The sequence below is a fragment of the Ranitomeya imitator genome, chromosome 6 (genome assembly GCF_032444005.1).
Source record: "Ranitomeya imitator isolate aRanImi1 chromosome 6, aRanImi1.pri, whole genome shotgun sequence".
Lineage (NCBI taxonomy): Eukaryota > Metazoa > Chordata > Amphibia > Anura > Dendrobatidae > Ranitomeya > Ranitomeya imitator.
The window spans coordinates 243361301-243382158 of NC_091287.1; the positions used below are offsets into that span (position 1 = coordinate 243361301).

General features: G+C 46.4%; 1 protein-coding gene across 1 annotated transcript in view; it reads left to right on the forward strand.

The window, feature by feature from the left end:
- LOC138643351 (NFX1-type zinc finger-containing protein 1-like) overlaps positions 1-20858 on the forward strand; it is a 341406-nt gene that overhangs the window by 248800 nt on the left and 71748 nt on the right. The gene's annotated exons all lie outside the window — the stretch shown is intronic.

Here is a 20858-nt window from a genome sequence, read left to right on the forward strand (position 1 = left end):
GCAACCCACTCCATACTGATAGAAATATGAAGAGAAAAAGGAGTATAACGGGTTTAAAAATATACATTTTTATTTAAGTATAAAAAAAGTCATATTTAAATATTGAGCAGCGCTTACCGCTAAAGTGGCGGGCAGAAGAACACACCGGACTGGAACCGTGACAAAAGGAGAGACCCCGACGCGTGTTTCGCTTCTGGTGTTAATGCTTTCTCAAGGGGAAGTGAAGTGTAATGCCTGAAAGGACCTTCAAATATAGCCGGTGTAAGAACATGTGACCAGTCACATGTTATGTGGCTGCCAATGGAATGCGGCAATAGCGGCGCATGCGCCGGTCGATTGGCAGGTCCTGCATCAGAGCTCAGCATCAGACATCCAAGCATGCAAGTGGGGAAAGTGCCCCGGTCACATGCAGGAGGCGGAATAGACGCCGCTCGGATACAAGACACCGCGGACGAGGTCGACGCATGCGCACTGCCACGGATGTAAGAGACATATAACTCAGTGCTGCAAACATCAGTACTATAAGGCAAAGTATAACTAAAAACCCAACCACAAGGGAGGGAAAAGGCGCAGCATACCAACGGGACAATATAATGTCCCAGGGACAACAAAGGGGAAAAAAGAAAAAAAGACGAGTCAGGAAGACCAATGTACCCAAAAGTCAGAATAACAATAAACCCACCATGATATTAAACCATACAACAGATCATATCAGAATCTCACAATAAAGTCTCATAATTTAACAGGTATAGTATATTGGTTAATTTCGGTGGGGTATGCAGTCTGGATCTTCCGTAAACTCCGTTGATGGTAATAAGAAATATGCCAAGTCGTCCAATGTGCAAGACAATAAGATACGTCCTCTCTGGCACAAAAAATAATAAAAGGAAACTATAAGGCAAGAAGAAAAAGTAAGTAATACATAAAAAACAAACAATAAACCTTCATAATACAAGTATAAAAAAGATTAAAAAATTTAATAAAAGCCGGAAACCAGTAAATGTTAACCTGCTTCTGTAAAAGGAGAACTGGATAAGGTCACAGGAGAAAGGGAGAGTCAGCCGATGCAAAAAAATCTTTGTGTGAATGACATAACTACAAAAATGAGGAGAAACTAAGAGATTCATTCAAACCGTTGGGCATAACAGTATTAAGCCGTACGATCCAGCTTGCTTCGCGTTGTGCCAGTATTTTTTTGTAGTTACCCCCTCGCGTGCCTAAATGCACACAATCGATGCCCCTGACCCGCAGCGACCCCGCGTCACAATCATGAAATAACTTGAAGTGACGGGGGATCGTCTTTAGGCCAGAGGCATCGACGGCGGTCCTTGCTGCCCGGATGTCGCACACGTGTTCCCTAATACGGACGCGGAGCTCCCTGGATGTTAAACCAATATAAATTAAAGAGCACCCACATGTGGCGTAATAAATGACATTTGTGGTGCCACATGAAATATGATGTCTAATGGGAAATGTCCTAGACCCATCTGATGATGAAAAGGATGCTGTCCGTAAAATTTTGGTACAAGCCAAGCAGTGGCCACATTGGAAACATCCGAACAGGGGACCTCTAGTGCCAAAGGGGTTACTGGCAGGAGGGACGTAATGGCTCCGAACCTGCATATTATTCAAATTTGGGGACCTTCTTGCCGTAATAGAAGGAAAGTCACCCAAAGCGGGACACAGGGATGGCTCTGTTGCTAAGATTGTCCAATGTTTGGTAAGGATTTCTCTCATGTTAGACCATTCGTGGTTATATGTTTTATAAACCTTATCTTTTCATCCCTTAACCTGGTTTTGTCCGCTGTTGTATAAAGGAGATCCCTGCGGTGCATCCTCCTGGCCCTGTCGTATCCATGCCAAATACTCTTGCGACTGTAGCCGCGTGCCTCAAAGCGTGCCTTAAGGGCCACAGATTGCGCTTGAAATCTGTCCTCTGTAGAGCAGATCCGCCTCATCCTTAAAAACTCTCCGACCAGGACGGCCCTCACAGTTGCTGGATTGTGTGCTGAGTCAGCATGAAGCAATGCGTTAACCGCAGTTGGTTTTCTGAAGACATCAGTATGGATATGGCATGTACCATCAATCTCCAGAGTGATGTCCAGAAAGTCAATGTGACCAATGTCATATTTATAAGTCAGAGAGATGTTAAATGGGTTGTTTTCAGCTGACTCATAAAGGTCTCGAGCTGCTGTGCCGTCCCCCCCCCCCCCCACAAAAATAGAATATCATCTATATTTCTGAGCCAGCACAGCACATGGTCAGCGGCCCGTGCCCCCCCGTCGCCAAACAAGAATCTCTCCCAGTAACCTAGAAAGAGATTAGCATACGAGGGCGCACAGGCCGCACCCATGGCTGTGCCGCGCTTCTGCAGATAGTAAGAATTCTTGAAAACAAAGAAGTTGTGGGTGAGAACAAAGCGCAGCAGCTCGAGAATAAAATTGCACAGAGGGCCGCCCAGATCGGAGGTTCCCAGAAAAAGGCGGACCGCCTCCAATCCTTGCTCATGATCTATACAGGTATACAGAGTTTGAATATCTGCAGTGACCAAGAGGACATTAGGGTCCACAAGGACCCTGTCCATCCGTGTAAGGACGTCCGTCGTGTCCTTGACATACGACGGTAATACCTCAACCAATAGTTTTAGGTAAAAGTCTATGAATTTGCATATAGGGTCACAAAAACCGTCGATGCCTGACACGATCAGACGTCCTGGAGGGTTGACGGCGTCCTTGTGGACCTTTGGTAGAAGGTAAAAAGTAGGTGTCTTGGGGTACCTGACTGTCAATCCCTCCCAGACCTTTTTATCAATTATATCATTCTCCAGAGCTCGGGTAAGTGTCACTTGTAGCTGAGACGAAAAGGAAAGCATTGGATTAAAGGTGGGTTTAGTATACGTTACAGCATCTCTGAGCTGACGAAACACCTCTTTTTCATATTTATTACATGGCCAGATCACGATGTTCCCCCCCTTGTCAGCTGGTTTATGTACCACATCTGTATAGGACTGTAGTTCCTTAATAGCAGACCGTTGGTTATGAGTAAGATTGTCATATTTACATTTTGACGAAAATTTTTTAAGATCTTCAGTTGCTAATTTAGTAAAAAATATCAACCGCCGGGCGAAGTGACAAGGGAAAACCTCGCTGATCTGGGCATGATGGCAGGTGGAAACCTACCTTGGGGTGTCGGGGATTGTTCATCCAACAATTCCTCCAAGATGCGCAATGTTTCTCTTTCCGTCTCAGTTAAGGAGTCTGATGAATCGTGACCTTTATGATGTAGTTTCCTCAAAATTAATTTTCTAGAGAAAAGGTGGAGGTCCTTCAGAGCTGTAAAATAATTAAAAGGGTGAGTTGGTGAGAAAGTCAGACCCCTACTCAACACTGCAATCTGGATACTAGTAAACGTCCTTGTAGATAAATTAAGTACCTGCAGGCCACCCTGAGTGCCTGTTCCCTGCCGTCTGCCCGCTGGGCCTTTATTCTTGGAAGTTTGTCTGGTAGTGATCCTGTTCTGGGATGTAGTAGGCCCCGCTTGGTCCTTTAGAGCCTGAGTATGTGGTGTATCCCGAGAAACATTTGATGCCACTGATCGGGACCTAGATCTGGAGCTCGAGACATTCCTATATCGGGGGTGGGAGCATTCACCCGGACCTCGCCATCTATACACATTGGCGGTTTGTTTGTCACGCACATCGCGTTTGAATTTTCTTGCTTTGTTACTCTTTATTTCAGTTGCCCATTTCTGAAGATCAACATCAATATTGTTGTTCAATTTCTTAAGTGCATCGGCAGATATCTCCCTTTTTAACAACAATTGAATGGACTTAATTTCAGTTTCTATTTCAGTAAGCGTGTGTGAGTCCATCTCTTTTAAAAGTGTCATATAACCCAGAGAGCAGGTGTTGGATAACTCCTCCCATTTATCTTTGAAATCACCATCAGGAATAGGGAAAGATGGGAAGACGTGTATCCTTAGTCCTCGGGGGATTAACCTCCCCTGTAGATGTTTTTCAAAATAGGCATGATTCCACCACACTCTAGTCCTCTTTTTGAGGAGATCTTTAAACTTGGTTATAGATTCTTGTAAATCACCTCCCGACCCATCCAATCCCCCATCCAAACCATCCTTAAATGCATCGTCAATCTGAGCCCGCCAAGTAGAGTCGCAGGCCCTGAAATCCATAGTAGATCTGGGGAAAGCTGTGATAAACACAGAAATAATTACTACAACAAAACCAGAACACATGTTTTGGAGAGAAGGGGCTATTAGCACTAAATAGTGACAAGAGACCCAAAGCCTGAGACAAAGGCAACCCACTCCATACTGATAGAAATATGAAGAGAAATAGGAGTAAAACGGGTTTAAAAATATAAATTTTTTTTTTAAATATACAAAATAGTCATGAACAGTATCCAAAAGTACAAAAAAGAAAATACAAAAATATATGAAGTGCATAAGGGTGATTTAAGGAAGCAGGTATCCCCCGGTGTGCAATGCCCTAACTATAAGCCAGTCTGACAAAAATCAGCTGCTGGTGGTGAGGTAACTGCTAGTAGCTGGTGCTAATAGTAACCTGTGTAGTTTTGTTGTATGTATGTAGCATGTTGTATGTATGTAGCATGTATGTATGTAGTATGTTGCATGTATGTAGTGTGTTGCATGGATGTAGTATTTTGCATTTTGTATGTATGCTGCATGTATGTAGTATGTAGTATGTTGTTTGTATGCAGTATGTTGTATGTATGTATGTAGTATGTTGTATGTATGTAGTATGCATGTTGTATGTATGTATATTGTATGTAATATGTTGTATGTATGTTGTATGTTTGTGTTTTTTTTATACATTCAACACATTAGCCGGATGACGGGACAACTACTGTCTCATCATTAACTAATGTGTCACTCACTGTCACTGTAGCAGGCATCGCCCAATGGGACTTGTAGTCCCATCGGACGATGCCTGCACGCAGAGACACACACACCAATGACCCAACCGCACAGCCCCGCAGACCCCCCTGCCCCGCCCGCACATCCCAGCACCGCCAGGAGATCCCAGTGCCGTCCGCAGACCCACCACGCAGACCCCTCCCCCGCCGCACGTAGATCCCGGCACCGGCCGCACATTCCAGCACTGCCAGCAGAGCAGACCGCCCCCAGCTCAGCCCCGCAGTCTGACCCCAGCACCGCCCACAGCCCAGTCACTCTTGATGAGTGACCGCTGTTTGTGGAGGCTGGGTCACGCCTGCTGCTGACGTCACGTCAATTTCCAGAGTCTGGAAATTGACGTGACGTTGGCAGAAATTAGCGGCGGCTGCAGCCTGGGGGTCACATGACCCAGACTCACCCGCCGGCATAGCGCCGCTCACAGGTGAAAACGACAACATAAGGTATTTGCAATTAGGGGCCCCGGGAGATACATTGGGGGGTTAATTGAAGGTAGTGGACAACCCCTTTAAGTAGCAATACCAAATGATGAAAAACTGAGCAGAAGTGCACAGTCATTTAGCGCAGTTGCACTATTAGATAGTAAATAGATACGGTAAGTGGAAAACAGTCATGTGAAAACATATCACTCAATATATATCACATATAGCCAAGAAATACATATCATGTATTTAATGATATCAATATTCAAAAACGCTACCCAGATAGGTGTGCTGTTTGTATTGCGCATGTACAACAATTAATAATCGGCACATAAGGTATATATATAACTTCCACTGCTGATGAATACAAAACCGTTCTTCACAATGCCGTTAAAGTAACTTCATTCCTTCATAGGAGGGAAACCAATATACAGAATCATAATTTTAAAAAAGGGATTATTTTGAATTAGATCAAATTTGTTTATAAAAGCCAGTAAATAATAACTCTTCATTTAGTCCAGAAGGGATCAGACTTTGCAAATTGAAGATCCATTTGGACTCACATTTAAGAAGTTCTAGGGTGATATTGCCACCTCTAATGTTGGAATGTATAGGCTGAAGTCTCAAGATCTTACTAGTTCCAGTAATATTGGAATTATGTTCAGTCAAAAAGTGTGCAGCCACTGGAGTAAGGCTAGGTTCACATTGCATTAGGGCAGTCCGTCTAGCGCATAGCGCTACGGACTGCGCTAACGCAATGTCCCAAAAGGGATCGCGTTAGCCGATCCCGCTAGCGTAGATGCCCGATCTGCGCTAGCGAGGAACGGACCGCGAACGCTGCAAGCAGCATTCGAGGTCCGTCACTCAAATGACGGCACATCGCTAGCGCACGCCCAATGTGGAAGTGCGCTAGTGATGCGTTCACCATTACAAGCAATGGCGGAGTTAACGGACTACGTTACACCGCGTTATGCCACGGTGTAACGTAGTCCGTTAAACGAAGCGCCATAACGCAATGGGACCCTAGCCTAAAGGTTTTACCCTTCTTTATATCCTTAGCTGTGGTGATGTTGTAGAAGTGTTGTTGAATCTGCTTCCTTTGCTCTTGCGTGGTTTGGCCTACGTATATTTTTGGACATGGACAGATTAATGCATATATTAAATTACATGTCTTGCAACTGCAGTAGGCCTTAAGATGGATCTTGAATGAAAATACAGGAAGGATAACAGTATCACCACCAACAGCAAACTGACATACCATACATCCACCGCAAACCCCTATTCAGTTTCAATGTGGGTCTCTTGAAGTGACTATGGCTCAGACGATCTTTTAAAGTAATGGCTCTTCTGGCAACCAAACTAGGTTGCTCAGCAATGTGTGGTTTAAACTTGGGTTCGCTCAAGAAATCCTCTTCACTACTGCAGTTCCTCTTGAGCTGAAAAAATTGTCCCTTGGGGATGCCATTTTTTAGATGTCCCGGGTGAAAACTTGAATAGTGAAGGAGGCTGTATATCGTAAGCCTACGGCTACCAACAGGCACTTTGATTCACTGTTTGCTTTCTAGTAAAAATCAATTAGGAGAGCAAGACTGTCTGTTGTTGCATGTCTCACACAGGAGAAAGCTTGTTCTAAGCTATTGTGAGTCGTGTTCTTTTTCCCCCAGAATATTGCAGCCTGTTCATGATTGGTCAATGACATACAGTTGAAGAAGCACGCACCCCCTGAGAAAAATCTCTGCGAACACACAGTTGAACTACACATAAATTATAACCTAAACTTTACAAGCTAATATCTTTGCAATGGAGAGAAAAAATTGAATAGCAAAAACTATGTTTTATTCAGCTTTATAACCCTTATTCCATGATGTTTCCAGTTTAATAAATCCTCTTTATGTCCCATGAATTTCAATGTGTGCTTTGGATATCTGGTAAAATTCAAACAAGTAAAAAAATATATAATTACAGAATAAAATATTTAGCACATTTAACCCCTTCATGACCTTGGGATTTTTCATTTTTCCGTGTTCGTTTTTCACTCCCCTCCTTCCCAGAGCCTTAACTTTTTTATTTTTCCGTGAATTTGGCCATGTGAGGGCTTATTTTTTGCGGGACGAGTTGTACTTTTGAACAACATCATTGGTTTTAGCATGTAGTGTACTAGAAAACGGGAAAAAAATTCCAAGTGCGGTGAAATTGCAAAAAAAGTGCAATCCCACACTTGTTTTTTGTTTGGCTTTTTTGCTAGGTTCACTAAATGCTAAAACTGACTTGACATTATGATTCTCCAGGTCAGTACGAGTTCATAGACACCTAACATAACTAGGTTATTTTTTATCTAAGTGGTGAAAAAAAATTCCAAACTTTGCTAAAAAAAAAAAAAAAATTGTGCCATTTTCCGATACTCGTAGCGTCTCCATTTTTCGTGATCTGGGATCGGTTGAGGGCTTATTTTTTGCGTGCCGAGATGACGTTTTTAATGATAGCATTTTGGTGCAGATACGTTCTTTTGATCGCCCGTTATTGCATTTTAATGCAATTTCGCGGCGACCTAAAAAATGTAATTCTGGCGTTTCAAATTTTTTTCTCGATACGCCGTTTAGCGATCAGGTTAATGCTTTTTTTTAATTGATAGATCGGGCGATTCTGAGCGCGGCGATACCAAATATGTGTAGATTTGATTTTTTTTTTTTATTGATTTATTTTGATTGGGGCGAAAGGGGGGTGATTTAAACTTTTATATTTTTTTTTTTCACATTTTTTTTAACTTATTTTTTTTACTTTTGCCATGCTTCAATAGCCTCCATGGGAGGCTAGAAGCAGGCACAAAGCGATCGGCTCTGCTACATAGCAGCGATCTGCTGATCGCTGCTATGTAGCAGAAATGGAGGTGTGCTGTGAGCGCCGACCACAGGGTGGCGCTCACAGCCACCGGTCATCAGTAACCATAGAGGTCTCAAGGACCTCTCTGGTTACAATGGAGATGCATCGCCGACCCCCGATCATGTGACGGGGGTCGGCGATGACGTCATTTCCGGCCGCCCGGCCGGATGCGGTAGTTAAATGCCGCTGTCTGCGATTTACAGCGGCATTTAACTAGTTAATAGGTGCGGGCAGATCGCGATTCTGCCCGCACCTATTGCGGGCACATGTCAGCTGTTCAAAACAGCTGACATGTCCCGGCTTTGATGCGGGCTCACCGCGGAGCCCTGCATCAAAGCAGGGGATCTGACCTCGGACGAGGTCAGATAGGGGTTAATATTGGAACCATTACACTAACATTTTGTCATTTTATGTATCTTTGTTTCAGGTTGTGAAGTAATTACTAAATTTAAAGGGAACCTGTTAGGCTAGTTTCACATTTGTGTTAAAAAACGCAGCATGTTTAACGCAAACGCATGTGGTGCAAAAAACGCATGTAAATGTGTTCAAACGCTGCGTTTTTTAGACGCATACGTTTTTGCATGTGGTAAAAAAAAGCGGCGTTTTGACGTGTTTACATGCATTTTTTCCTGCGTTTGCGTTTTTGAAACGCATGATGAGAAGTGTGTGACAGATGCCAATCATCAAAATCAACTACAAAACCCACTATAAACAGAAAAAGCTAGGGTTAGGGTTAGGATCCCTAGGGTTAGGGTTAGGATCCCTAGTAACCCTAGGGATCCTAACCCTAATCCTAGGGATCCTAACCCTAACCCTAGGGATCCTAACCCTAGGGATCCTAACCCTAAGCTTAGGGATCCTAACCCTAACTCTAACCCTAACCCTAGGGATCCTAACCCTAACCCTAGGGATCCTAACTCTAACCCTAACCCTAGGGATCCTAACCCTAACCCTAGGGATCCTAACCCTAATCCTTAGGGTTAGGATCCTAACCCTTAGGGTTAGGATCCCTAGGGTTAGGGTTAGTGTTGTGAATTCTGCTTTTGGGTTCCCTCCAGTGGTTGTAGGTGGTAATGCAGTTGTCCCTGAGTTGCAGTCCTGGTCAGGTGTTTCTGCTGATTGCAGTTCTGACTGTGGTATTTAGGTGTGCAGGATTCATTAGTCCTTGCCAGTTGTCCATGGTTCTGGGAGGTTTTGGATCTTTGTCTGGTTCCTCCTGCCTTTGCCAATTCAGCAAAGATAAGTGTCTGGTTTTTGTTTCTGTGGCACACATGCTGTGTACTTAATAATTCTGTGCTATTCATTTGTTTTCTCTAGTCTAGCTTACACTGTGTCAGTGTTTTCTCAGTCTTGTTGGATTCTCTGGAGTTGCAGATATACGCTCTACATCTTTAGTTAGATGGTGGAGTTTTTTGTATTTTCTGCTGTGGATATTTTTGGAAGGATTTTAATACTGACCGCTTAGTATTCTGTCCTATCCTTTCCTATTTTAGCTAGAGTGGCCTCTTTTGCTAAATCCTGTTTCCTGCCTGCGTGTGTCTTTTCCTCTACTACTCACAGTCAATATTTGTGGGGGGCTGCCTATCCTTTGGGGTTCTGCTCTGAGGCAAGGTAGAATTCCTATTTCCATCTATAGGGGTATTTAGTCCTCCGGCTGTGTCGAGGTGTCTAGGATTTGTTAGGCACACCCCACGGCTACTTCTAGTTGTTAAGTTCAGGATTTGTGGTCAGTACAGTTTACACCAACTCCAGAGAAAGTTCCATGCGGCTCCAAGGTCACCGGATCATAACAGTACAACTGGCCAATAATTAGTTAAATGCATTTCAGAAGAAGGGAAGAAAGGTGTTGAGCCATTTTTTTCCGCACTCTGTTTTGTCTTCTCTTCCCTCTTTTTCTCTGGGTGGCTGAGGAGTCTTGTGCTAGCATGGATATTCAGGAATTAGCTTCTCGTGTGGACCAGCTTGCTGCTAGGGTACAGGGTATTTCTGATTATATTGTTCAGGCTCCTGTTTTAGAGCCGAAGATTCCTACTCCTGATTTGTTTTTTGGTGACAGGTCCAAATTTTTGAGTTTTAAAAACAACTGTAAACTGTTTTTTGCTCTGAGACCTCGATCCTCTGGTGATTCCATTCAGCAGGTTAAAATCATCATCTGCCTGCTGCGTGGCGATCCACAGGATTGGGCATTTTCCCTGGAATCTGGGAATCCGGCTTGGCTTAATGTAGACTCCTTTTTTCAGGCTTTAGGTTTACTATATGATGAACCTAATTCGGTGGATCAAGCGGAGAAGACCTTGTTGGCCCTGTCTCAGGGTCAAGAGGCGGCAGAATTGTATTGTCAGAAATTTAGAAAATGGTCTGTGTTGACTAAATGGAATGATGATGCTTTGGCGGCAATTTTCAGAAAGGGTCTTTCTGAATCCGTTAAAGATGTTATGGTGGGGTTTCCCACGCCTTTCGGTCTGAGTGATTCTATGTCGCTGGCCATTCAGATTGACCGGCGCTTGCGGGAGCGCAGAACTGTGCGCGCTGTGGCGTTGTCCTCAGAGCAAATTCCTGAGCCAAGGCAGTGTGATAGGATTCTGTCTAGAACGGAACTACAAGGTTTCAGACGTCAGAATAGGTTGTGTTATTATTGTGGCGACGCTTCTCATGTCATTTCTGCCTGCCCTAAGCGGACAAAGAGGATCGCCAGTTCATTTACCATCAGTACTGTACAACCTAAATTTCTGTTATCTGTGTCCTTGATCTGCTCATTGTCATCATTTTCTGTCATGGCGTTTGTGGATTCAGGCGCCGCCTTGAACTTAATGGACTTTGAGTTTGCCAGGCGTTGTGGTTTTCCCTTGCAGCCTTTGCAGAACCCTATTCCTTTAAGGGCCATTGATGCTACACCCTTGGCAAAAAATAAGCCCCAGTTTTGGACACAGGTGACCATGCGCATGGCGCCAGCCCATCAGGAAGATTGTCGATTTCTGGTGTTGCATAATTTGCATGATGCTATTGTGCTGGGTTTTCCGTGGTTGCAGGTACATAATCCTGTGTTGGACTGGAAGTCTATGTCTGTGACTTGTTGGGGTTGTCAGGGAATTCATAATGATGTTCCTTTGATGTCAATCTCCTCTTCTTCCTCTTCTGAAATTCCTAAGTTTTTGTCTGATTTTCAGGATGTATTCGATGAGCCCAAGTCCAGTTCCCTTCCACCGCACAGGGACTGTGCTATTGACTTGATTCCAGGCTGTAAGTTTCCTAAGGGCCGACTTTTCAACCTGTCTGTGCCTGAACATACCGCCATGCGGAATTATATTAAGGAGTCTTCAGCGAAAGGGCATATTCGGCCATCTTCTTCACCGTTGGAAGCGGGATTTTTTTTTGTTGCTAAGAAGGATGGCTCCTTGAGACCCTCTATTGATTATCGCCTCTTGAATAAAATCACGGTCAAGTTTCAATACCCTTTACCTTTGCTTTCTGATTTGTTTGCTAGGATTAAGGGGGCTAGTTGGTTTACTAAGATTGACCTTCGGGGGGCATATAATCTTGTTCGTATTAAGCAGGGTGATGAATGAAAAACTGCGTTTAATACGCCCGAAGGTCATTTTGAATATCTTGTGATGCCATTCGGGCTCACTAATGGTCCATCTGTTTTTCAGTCCTTCATGCATGATATCTTCCGGACTTATCTTGATAAATTCTTGATTGTATATTTGGACGATATTTTGATTTTTTCCGATGATTGGGAGTCTCATGTGCAACAGGTCAGGATGGTATTTCAGATCCTTTGTGACAATGCTTTGTTTGTGAAGGGGTCTAAGTGTCTCTTTGGGGTGCAGAAGGTTTCTTTTTTGGGCTTCATTTTTTCTCCCTCATCTATGGAGATGGATCCGGTTAATGTTCAGGCCATTCATGATTGGATTCAACCCACATCCGTGAAGAGCCTTCAGAAATTTTTGGGTTTTGCAAATTTTTATCGCCGTTTCATTGCTAACTTCTCTAGTGTGGTTAAACCCTTGACCGATTTGACAAAGAAAAGCGCTGATGTGGCGAATTGGTCCTCTGCGGCTGTCGCTGCCTTTCAGGAGCTTAAACGCCGATTTACTTCTGCTCCGGTGTTGCGCCAACCGGATGTTTCTCTTCCGTTTCAGGTTGAGATTGACGCTTCTGAGATTGGGGCAGGGGCCGTTTTGTCTCAGAAGGATCCTTTTGGTTCCTTGATGAAACCGTGTGCCTTCTTTTCCCGTAAGTTTTCGCCTGCTGAACGCAATTATGATGTCGGCAATTGGGAGTTGTTGGCTATGAAGTGGGCGTTTGAGGAGTGGCGACATTGGCTGGAGGGAGCTATGCACCGTATTGTGGTCTTGACCGATCATAAGAATCTGATTTACCTCGAGTCTGCCAAACGGCTGAATCCTGGACAGGCTCGATGGTCCTTGTTTTTTTCCCGTTTTGATTTCGTAGTTTCGTATCTTCCGGGTTCTAAGAATATTAAGGCTGATGCCCTCTCTAGGAGTTTTTTTGCCTGATTCTCCTGAGGTCCTTGGACCGGTCGGCATTCTGAAAGAAGGGGTGGTCCTTTCTGCCATGTCCCCTGATTTACGACGGGTTCTTCAGGAATTTCAGGCTAACAGACCTGACCGCTGTCCAGTGGGGAAATTGTTTGTTCCTGACAGATGGACTAGTAGAGTGATTTCTGAGGTTCACTGTTCTGTGTTGGCTGGTCATCCTGGTATTTTTGCTACCAGAGATTTGGTTGGTAGGTCCTTTTGGTGGCCTTCTTTGTCACATGATGTGCATTCTTTTGTGCAGTCCTGTGGGACTTGTGCTCGGGCCAAGCCTTGTTGTTCCCGTGCTAGTGGGTTGCTTTTGCCATTGCCAGTCCCTGAGAGGCCCTGGACGCATATTTCTATGGATTTTATTTCTGATTTTCCGGTTTCCCAGAAGATGTCTGTTATCTGGGTTGTTTTTGACCGGTTCTCTAAGATGGTTCATTTGGTGCCTTTGCCTAAATTGCCTTCCTCTTCAGATTTGGTTCCGTTGTTTTTTCAGCATGTGGTTCGTCTGCATGGTATTCCAGAGAATATTGTGTCCGACAGAGGTTCCCAGTTTGTTTCTAGGTTTTGGCGGGCCTTTTGTGCTAGGCTGGGCATTGATTTGTCTTTTTCTTCTGCATTTCATCCTCAGAAAAATGGCCAGACCGAGCAAACTAATCAGACTTTGGAGACTTATTTGAGATGCTTTGTGTCTGCTGATCAGGATGATTGGGTGGCCTTCTTGCCATTGGCCGAGTTTGCCCTTAATAATCGGGCTAGTTCGGCTACTTTGGTTTCGCCTTTCTTTTGTAATTTTGGTTTTCATCCTCGTTTTTCTTCTGGGCAGGTTGAGCCTTATGACTGTCCTGGTGTGGATTCTGTGGTTGACAGGTTGCAGCAGATTTGGGCTCATGTGGTGGACAATTTGGTGTTGTCTCAGGAGGAGGCTCAACGTTTTGCTAACCATCGTCGGTGTGTTGGTTCCCGGCTTCGGGTTGGGGATCTGGTCTGGTTGTCTTCCCGTCATGTTCCTATGAAGGTTTCTTCCCCTAAGTTTAAGCCTCGGTTTATTGGTCCTTATAGGATTTCTGAGATTATTAATCCGGTGTCTTTTCGATTGACGCTTCCGGCTTCTTTTGCTATCCATAATGTCTTCCATAGATCTTTATTGCGGAAATATGTGGTGCCCGTTGTTCCCTCTGTTGATCCTCCGGCCCCTGTGTTGGTTGATGGGGAGTTGGAGTATGTGGTTGAGAAGATTTTGGATTCTCGTTTTTCGAGGCGGAGGCTTCAGTACCTTGTCAAATGGAAGGGTTATGGCCAGGAGGATAATTCTTGGGTTTTTGCCTCTGATGTCCATGCTGCTGATTTGGTCCGTGCCTTTCATCTGGCTCGTCCTGATCGTTCTGGGGGCCCTGGTGAGGGTTCGGTGACCCCTCCTCAAGGGGGGGTACTGTTGTGAATTCTGCTTTTGGGTTCCCTCCAGTGGTTGTAGGTGGTAATGCAGTTGTCTCTGAGTTGCAGTCCTGGTCAGGTGTTTCTGCTGATTTTAGTTCTGACTGGGGTATTTAGGTGTGCAGGATTCATTAGTCCTTGCCAGTTGTCCATGGTTCTGGGAGGTTTTGGATCTTTGTCTGGTTCCTCCTGCCTTGCTGCCAATTCAGCAAAGATAAATGTCTGTTTTTTGTTTCTGTGGCACACATGCTATGTGCTTAATATTTCTGTGCTATTCATTTGTTTTCTCTTGTCCAGCTTAGACTGTGTCAGTGTTTTCTCAGTCTTGTTGGATTCTCTGGAGTTGCAGATATACGCTCCACATCTTTAGTTAGATGGTGGAGTTTTTTGTATTTTCTGCTGTGTATATTTTTGGAATGATTTTAATACTGACCGCTTAGTATTCTGTCCTATCCTTTCCTATTTTAGCTAGAGTGGCCTCTTTTGCTAAATCCTGTTTCCTGCCTGCGTGTGTCTTTTCCTCTACTACTCACAGTCAATATTTGTGGGGGGCTGCCTATCCTTTGGGGTTCTGCTCTGAGGCAAGGTAGAATTCCTATTACCATCTATAGGGGTATTTAGTCCTCCGGCTGTGTCGAGGTGTCTAGGATTTGTTAGGCACACCCCACGGCTACTTCTAGTTGCGGTGTTAAGTTCAGGATTTGCGGTCAGTACAGTTTACACCAACTCCAGAGAAAGTTCCATGCGGCTCCAAGGTCACCGGATCATAACAGGTTAGGATCCCTAGGGTTAGGGTTAGGATCCCTAGGGTTACTAGGGATCCTAACCCTAACCTTAGGGTTAGGGTTAGGATTCCTAGGGTTAGGGTTGGGTGGTGGCTTATCAGTGTGTATTCTTGTGTTTTTCTATTGAAACGCATGCGTTTAAAAACGCATGCAAATGCATGTGCTTAAAAACGCATGCGTTTACATACACAGCAATACATTTTTTTGCCGCAAAAAAATGCATGCGTTTTTTGCGCTAAAACGCAGCGGCAAAAAATGCAAATGTGAAACCAGCTTTACCAGGTTAAGCCAATATGAGATACAGCCACCACCTTTCAGAGCTGATATACAGCATTCTATAATGCTATATATCTTCTCACAATCCGACCTGTAAGAGAAGAAAAATAACTTTTATTATACTCACCTGTGGGGCGGATTTGTCGGAGGGGTGTTGATGTTCTTGTCCCGACGCCTCCCATCTTCTTATGATTGCCGCCCTGTTCCTTCGTCATCCACACAGTGTCTCTGGCATTCCGCTCCTGCGCAGACGTACCTATTGAGGGCAGAGCAAAGTACTGCAGTGCACAGGCGCCAGAAAAGGTCAAAGAGGAAGGACACGTTGTAACGGGGTCTACCAAGCTGGGGTACCTCTTTCAGTACCACCCCGTGTTTCAGGAGGTCCACTCTGCTTTGGCTGGAGTCTGAATGAAGGATGCTTGCTGGAATTGGTTGGTTACATGGGTGCATATAAAAGATCACTGCTTCTCCACGTATTTCCAGTCTGACAAAAACTTTACTCACAGGACACAGAATATATCACGCAGATACAGCGGGGCAGGCCGATAGAAAAGCGGCAGGCCAGACATACTGTACATTACAATAGCCGCAGGTGGCCGGAGCCTGCTGATATTTACTGTGGGAATTACAAAGGTAGGGGGGGGACAAAAGGGGAATATCGTGTCCCCTCTGCCCAGGGCGCAGCCTGTGAGCTGATGCATTAGGGACATGCATCTCACATGGAACCAGTTATACATACATATAACTGCACAACATATTCTGGGTGCTGAGTGGTTCCGTAACACGGCTCCCCTTTTCAGCGACGCGATCGGCATACACAGTCTGATCCTTAACGGATCGGTTTGGGGATGACTGAAGTTTATGGGGCTGGTACAAGTTCTGTTTGTCGACTTAGTCCATCGGCGTTACCATTGTGTTTGCCTAGTCTGTAGTGGATGGTGAAGTCCAGAGGTTGTAGGGCTAAATTCCACCGCAGCAATCTGGCGTTGTCTCCGGAGACCCGATTAGCCAGACTAAGGGATTATGGTCCATTAGGAGGGAAAACTGTCGTCCATACAAATATGGTTGCAACTTTTTGAGTGCCCATACTACTGTCAGGCACTCCTTCTCGATGGCCGCATAGCTTGCTTCATGGGGCAGTAGTTTCCGACTCAGGTAAGCTACCGTGTGTTCTTGGCTATCCGGCCCGACTTGGCTCAGTACTGCCCCCAATCCAAACATAGAAGCATCTGTGTGAACAAGGAAACTTTTAGTTGGATCGGGTGCGGCCAATACAGGGGTATTGGTGAGGGCGTCCTTTAGTTGGCGGAAGGCTTCCAAACACTCAGGGGTCCAGGTTACCTGGCGGGGTTGATTCTTACGGGTCAGATCAGTGAGGGGCTTGGCTACGCTGCTGTAATTGGAAACGAATTTCCTGCAATACCCCGCTGTACCTAGAAACGCCATGACCTGAGTTTTAGTGTGTGGGGTGGGCCATTTGGCTATGGCCTCAATCTTGGCTGGTTCTGGTCGCTGTTTCCCAATGCCCTAAATACTGAACCTCTGCTTTGCCCACGTGACACTTGTTTGGGTTCAGGGTGATTCCGGCCTTGTGGATCCTGTCCAATACTGTCTCTAGGTGATTTAGATGCTCTTCCCATGTCGCACTGTAGATGGCGATGTTGTCCAGGTAGGCACAAGCATAGTCCTGGAGACCATCCAGAAGCCGGTCAGCCAGCCTCTGGAAGGTCGCTGGGGCATTTTTCATCCTGAATGGCATAACTCGAAACTGGAATAAGCCGAACGGGGTGACAAATGCCAACTTGGGAATAGCGCCAGGACTAAGGGGAATCTGCCAGTAGCCTTTGCATAGATCGATGGTGGTCAAGTACTTTGCCCCCGCCAGCCAGTCTAACAACTTATCCACACGCGGCATGGGATATGCATCCGTCACTGTTTTCTCATTGAGCTCACGATAGTCTACACAAAACCGTGTAGTCCCATCCTTCTTGGGCACTAATACTACGGGAGATTCCCAGGGACTATTTGACTCTTCAGTGACCCCTAAATGCAACATCTCTTGTATCTCTTGTCACATCTGCTCTCGTACAGACTCAGGGACGCAGAAGGGGTTTTGTCGCAGGGGGGTCTGATCCTGGGTCTCAACCTTGTGTTGTGCCAGGCGAGTGTACCCTGGTCTCCCCGAAAACATCCTCTGCCGCTGCCTCAACAACTCCTCCGCCTGCTGTCTCTCCCGGGGGCCTAGGTCTTCACCCAAGTGTACCTGGTCCCATGTTTTAGACTGAGTCCTTTCCCCTGAGACATCCGGCAAGGGAAGTCCAGCTAAATCCTCTGCTTCAGGTGCACAGATGGCCACTACCTCTTCAGGGCGCTCCCGGTAGGGCTTCAGCATATTGACGTGGAACATGCGGATAACCCTGGGGTCGTCACAATCGGCGACATTATAGGTCGTGTCGGCTATTTTCCCCACTACCTGGTAGGGCCCCTGCCATGCAGCTTGGAACTTGTTCTGCCTAGTGGGCTCTAACACCAAGTCCTTCTGTCCTATTTCCAAGGTGCGCTCTCTGGCCCTCCGATCGTACCATACGCGCTGGCGCCGCTGGGTCACCTGCATGTTCTCACGTACAGCCTGGGTCAGCTCCTGTAGGTGGTCCCGGGATTCCAGCACATAGGGTACAATAGCTACCCCTTCTATGAGGCCCTCCCCTTCCCAATGTTCTAGCACTAAGTCTAGGGGTCCCCTTACCCATCTCCCGTATACCAGCTTGAACGGGGAGAACCCCGTGGATTCTTGGGGCACCTCCCGATAAGCAAACAGGAGGTGTGGCAAGAATTTGTCCCAGTCCCTGTAGCTCCTGGTAAAAATCCCAATGAGTTGTTTTAACGTCCCGTTAAAGCCTTCACACAACCCATTGGTTTGCGGGTGGTACGGGGCGCTTCTAATGGACTTTATGCTGCACAGCTTCCACAGTTGGTTAGTCACCTCTGCTGTAAACTGAGTACCCTGGTCTGAGATAATCTCCTGGGGAAATCCAACCCGTGAGAAAACCTGGAGCAGGGCGGCCACCACCGTCTCCGCCAGTATGTTAGGTAACGCAACCGCCTCTGGATACCGTGTGGCATAATCTATCACTATCAATATATACCTTTTCCCTGACGGACTGGGTTTGGCTAATGGCCCTATCAGATTGACTGCTACTCGGCTAAATGGTTCTTCCACAATGGGGAGGGGGCGTAATTTGGCCTTGCATCGATCTCCCCTCTTGCCAATGTGCTGGCAACTGTCACAGGTCTGGCAGTACTGATGAACATCATAGGTTACCCCCGGCCAAAACAAGTTTTGTGTCAGACGATGCCTGGTGCGACTGACGCCAAAGTGCCCGGCCAAGGGTATGTCATGAGAGATTCGCAGTACTCTTCTTGGGAACTACCAGCTGTCGTTTTATAGTGGGGCTCGTCTCTGTGTGATGCTGCTCTGTGATCCGGTAGAGGAGTCCCTGCTTCCATACAAACTGTTCCCCTTCAAGTACCTCTCTCCTCTCCTGTGCCTTCCCGCGATATCCCTCCAATGAAGGATCCTCAAGTAACTTCCTCTTAAATTCATCTGGGGTGGCCCAAGAAATGTGTCTGGCTATGGGAATACGTGTAGGGCTGGGATGACTTACCTGGGCCTCCTCTGAGTGTGATTCCGCCTCCACAGCTCGAGCTTGTCTCCGGGTGGTCACAGGATTATGTCTCAGCCAGAGGGGCAACCGAGAAGGCAGGCAACATGGGCCCCAAGTCATTTCCCAGCAAGACGTCTGCAGGCAAATCCTCCATCAAGCTGACCTCAACAAGGCCATACTCGACTCCCCAATTCAGGTGAATCCTGGTAGTGGGCAGTTGATGTATAGCTCCCCCTGCTACACGGACTGCCACTGAACGGTTCGTCTTCTATTGGTCCCGGAGGAGATGAGGCTTCACAAGGTTCAAAGTTGCCCCGGAATCTCTTAGTCCCTGCATATGTTTCCCATTAACCCACACGACCTGTCGATGCTGTTGTCGATTATCTGCCCAGGCTGCCTGCACCGGGTCTACTTCATGCAGCACTTCCTCCATCTCTTCCACCCCTTGGTTAGTCGTAGCCCCCAATGCCGGGTCAGCTTCGCCTTGGTAGCAGTGTACAGCAGCCCGGCTGAAGGTAGCTGTTCCTGCCTTTGGCCACTGGGTATGCTGAGTCCGGTTGGGACATTGTCTTTGCAGGTGGCCCAGCTGACGGCAGGTGTGGCATCGTGCCCCAGGGGGACAGTGATAGGCCGGGTTTCTAGCTGGTCCCCCTACAATCTTCGGTGGTTTGGGGCCCTCCAGGTCCATGGGCAGACCCCTAGTGACCATCTTTGATCTGGACAACTGAGGCCTCCTGGCATCATAATGTTCATCGGCCAGACGAGCGGCTTCCTCAAGAGTCGTTGGCCGTCTGTCCCGAAGCCATTCCTGTGTCTCGGGGGTTAGTCTGTTAAAGGATCGTTCTAACAAGAAGAGCTGGAGGACGTCCTCCTAAGTGGTTGCTTGGCTCCCTTGTACCCACTATAGCAGTGAATTTACAGGCCCATTCAGCATGGGTATCGGTTACACGTTTTATAAGTCCGCGGAACTTTTGGTGGTATGCCTCTGGTGTCAGCGCATATAGGGCCAAGATCACTTCTTTGATCCACTCATAGTCCATACAGTCCTCATCAGGTACCGTGCGATAGGCGTCCGCTGCCCGGCCTGTCAGCTTGCTGGCCAGAATCTGAACCCGTTCCTCCGACTTCACTTGATGAAGGGCACACTGCCGCTCAAAGTCCTGCAGAAAGCCATCAATGTCTTCCTCTGCCTCCCCCAACTGTCAGAAGGCATTATACTGGATCTTTTCGTGGCTTACTGTTGAAGGTACCTGGTCGAAGGCCAGAGCTCCTCCTGCTCGCTGACTCTCCTGTCTCCGCTCTGCCATCTCCATCTTGGCCAGCTCCACTTTGGTCCGCTTTGCCATCTCCATCTTGGCTAGCTCTATCCTGGTCTGCTCGGCCATCTTTTCCTTCAGATCAGTACGCACATCAGCCATCACCTCTCGTATGATCTCTACTGCAGGGTTTGGGCCATAGAATGCCAGTCTGTTCTTTACCTCCCTCTGGAATTCAGTCTCCTCCACGTTCACATTGGGGGGCACTGCACTGTCGTGTTCTATGATGGCTGCTATCAAATCCGCTTTTGTTTTGTTGCTGGCGATCAACCCTCGGGCTTCCACCAGATCTTTTAATGTAGTCCTCTTTAACTTCTGGTAGTTGTTTTCCATTCATTCCTTTCCTCCTGTAGAAGGGGTATAATATCCTGCTGTCTGCCACCAGTGTAACGGGGTCTACCAAGCTGGGGTACCTCTTTCAGTACCACCCCGTGTTTCAGGAGGTCCACTCTGCTTTGGCTGGAGTCTGAATGAAGGATGCTGGCTGGAATTGGTTGGTTACATGGGCGCATATAAAAGATCACTGCTTCTCCATGTATTTCCAGTCTGACAAAAACTTTACTCACAGGACACAGAATATATC